Source organism: Balearica regulorum, chromosome 1, assembly GCF_011004875.1.
Source record: "Balearica regulorum gibbericeps isolate bBalReg1 chromosome 1, bBalReg1.pri, whole genome shotgun sequence".
Lineage (NCBI taxonomy): Eukaryota > Metazoa > Chordata > Aves > Gruiformes > Gruidae > Balearica > Balearica regulorum.
In genome coordinates, this window is record NC_046184.1 from 190,132,458 (window position 1) to 190,135,939 (window position 3,482).

Sequence of the window (3,482 nt, forward strand, 5' to 3'; positions counted from 1 at the left end):
CCTCCTACTTAAGGCTGCTTCACTGCTGGGTTTCAGTGAACACAGGGTTTATTCATATTGTCTATTTGTTGTATTGTCTATTCCTCCTTTTACCATAACATACATTGGCGGGGGAGGGGGGGGGGGAAGTGTAAAATAAGGGTGCAGCAGATGCCACTGACAGCTTTTCCCTGGTGACAACTGGAGCAGTACCACAGTAGAGGTGACCAGCACTGGGAGAATGTCTCTGGGCTACCAGTACTCCATTTTTCAGCCTTTGCACTGCCTGTCCTGAGAGCTGATGCAGGTGCTGATTTAGGACTGGGGAGGTGCTTAAGTAAACAGAACATTGATTTTCAACTCAGGTTTTAGGGGGCGTGAGTGCCATGAGAGTCCTTCTGCATTCAGGAGTCCGGTGATGCTACTTTTTAGAATAATCCTAGAAACCCTTTGTCAGTGCCTGTCCCAAGGGAGAAGACTCCCAGCCCACATCCATCACAGCCTTCTTGGTCCCAGGCTGCCTTTGTGGTCAGTCAGATCTGCTGCAGCCTGGTGGGCATTCTTACAGAGACTCATTGCCTTGGTATTTTACAGCTGATACAAAATATTTATACTCCAAAGACGTTTAGAAAAGGTCATATCCGGTCTCCTTGCTGGTCACGGTGAATCTTTCATAACTCACTGTCTGGCAGCAGCTTGTAAAATTATGTTTTCATAGCCTAGCTCCTTGACACTGGAGTATTGGATTTAACCTTTTTAGACCTTTTTTAAGAATCATTATGGTGAAATAAGTGACAGGGTAACATTCTGATAAAAAAAAAAGAAGAAACACATAGTGATACCAAAAATTGATTCGCAGAATTTTGCCAAATATCTTGCCACAGTTTTCAATTTGTTTTTTAGAAAATACAAAAAAATAGCATCATGGTTTTGAAAAAGTATGTATTGAAAGCATCAGCCATGACACTCAGCTCATGCAATATCTGCATTCCCACTGCACAGTTCTCAGGGTTAGCCTCAGCTTTGGTCCTTGTCTCATGTTATCCATCTAATGTAACATCTGATTCTGTGTGGTCCTGAACTCTCTTAACACCAGAGACTCAGACCCACAGAGATTGGAGTGATAAGACGCAGCTGAGCTGACATGACTTCAGAGAGCAAGGCGGAAAGAAATGCAAGCTCTCTTCCAAGCGGGCTTGCTTGTCCTCCTGTGCTGTGGGGGGAAAGCAAGAGGCAGTATTCAATCACACACTTGGACAGAGTTCAAGTATTTCTGCTGGGAAATAAACCCACAGCATTGTTGAAAGGTGCAAAATTGCTCTGTTACCTCAGCAGTTGGGCCATGCCAGCTAAACTGGAAATCTTGCAGTACAGTGTAGTTAATGATCTGTCTAGCTAAACAAAATTTCACTGCTAATCTTCTTGACCTCAGATGTGTTGCCTTTGTTAATCCCACTTTAAAATACACCTTTCGACCAGGACCTGGAAGCGTGCTGAGTAGCTACTGTAAAATTTGCATGAGTATTCAGCTACATGGAAACCAAGACACAAGGGAAGCTCTCTGAGCTGCAGCAGCCAATCCGCGGGACAAGTCAAGTTTAATTCTTGCAGGAAAATTGCCAGTACAATTTAGGAGAAAGTCCTTTTTTTTCCTAATCTTTGAGATACATGTCTATTGCCATCTTATTGCCTTTGGCTCTTGGAGTGTGGAAAGGATTGTTTTTATTCCTCAGCATTATTGGCCATGATCTACTTGTACTGAAAGGACTTAAGATGTAGATGACCCCTCCTGCTTTCTGGCTGTGGTACAAGTGAAGACTTTAAGCATCTGAGTCTTTGTTACTGAAGTCTTCAAGCTTGTTTTAGCATCTTGCAGGGACTTTTGTGGCTTCTGGTATGAGGACACTGGAGCAGATGTCCTTGTGCTTGCTTCAGGTCCAAGTGGCTTACCACAGCTGCTGGCAGTCGCACTGAGTGGCCACAGCTTCCCTCCCAGCCCTCCATTTCTCAGTGATGTCTAGAAATGGAAAGAATGAATGGTCAAGTAATTTTTAGAAAGCAGACGTTCGCAAAAAAACAGCCAGGCACTTCCTGGGCAAAGGAAGAGGGGGAGAAGGGGCTGCAGGGGAGGCTGGGGGGGCTCTGGTTTTGCCACACTCATCCCTTCACATCCCTGTTTTGGTGCAGCAGTTCCTCTTCAGGGGTGAACCCTGATGCGAGAGGAGCTGCAGTGCGAGGCCAGGAGTGGGGTTGTGTCAGGGGGTGGCAGGGGATGGGAAATGAGGTTCTCACTTGCCTTCAGCTTACTGCTGTCCAGCCAGCTCTCACAACATCTGCTTCGCCCTGCTCTGCGCCGGGGGGAAACTGTCTGGCCCAGGTTGTGCAAACCCTCATCATCACACAGACGCAGCCGGCACAGGGCACAGACACCCCCGGGGCTGTCCCAGCCCCAGATTGCTCAAGCAGCGGTGGCTCTGCTCTGCAGATGCTTCAGCCAGCCCAAGAAAGACACAGGAGGTCTAAACATAATAAAACACCTGCATGCTTTGCCCTTCCCCAATTTCCTTCCTGCTTCACAGCAGGGGTTTGGGCCAGACACGGGGAATAACGATTCCCCCGCCTAGACCCTCCCTCAGCACTTGCCTCACATGGGAAATTCTGGTGTGTCGCAGCATGCCATCATTTTGCTTTTTAGTTTGTTTTCTTCAAAGAATAACATTTATGAAGGTGGTTTTCACCTCTATACCTGATGCAAGAATTTTCCCTCCATTTCCTATGGCTTCAGGAATTCATACATAAGGTCAAAGAAAATAAAATTAAAAAAAAAAAAAAAAAAAGGACACACACATTCAGAGGCAAATTAAACACCAGTTTTAAAGTCTGACAAAGATAGACACAGAAAGACTTGGTCCCCAGAACCAAGCTCAAAAGATAGACACAGGCAGATTTCCCAAATTGTCACAAAGTACAAAAGGATCAGTTTATTTAATGTCAACACATTTCATGCAGCTAATAGAGGATCATATCAATTCTCTGTAGGTCATTGCTTTTCCTAACTCAGTAGAAATTCAAGTATCTAATAAGAAACACCCACCCACCCACTGACCTGCTATATGGAGTTATTTTGAAGGGAGACATCCTTACACTTGCTTGAAAAAAAGGAACAAATATAGCTATCCATACTGTAGCAAATGCACACAATTCTCCTTAGGCTGGACCAACTGGAGTTAAAGGCCCATCTCTGGCTCTGAGGTGCTGATCTCCTCAGCAGACCTCATGCACAGTCCTACTCCGTGCCCCTACCTGGACTTCTTCTTTTCTCTAGGACTACCTGTACACAAAATATCTGTTCATCTTCAAATCCTGGGATTGCTTGGGCAGCGGATTGGCAAGGGAAGGTAATGTGAAAACTGTTGCTCATGCTCTGAAGGCTGGAAATCTCTGTCATGTAGAGCCAGCCCTTTCTGGTTTGAGTCACATCAGAAATATTGCAAAGGTAGGCT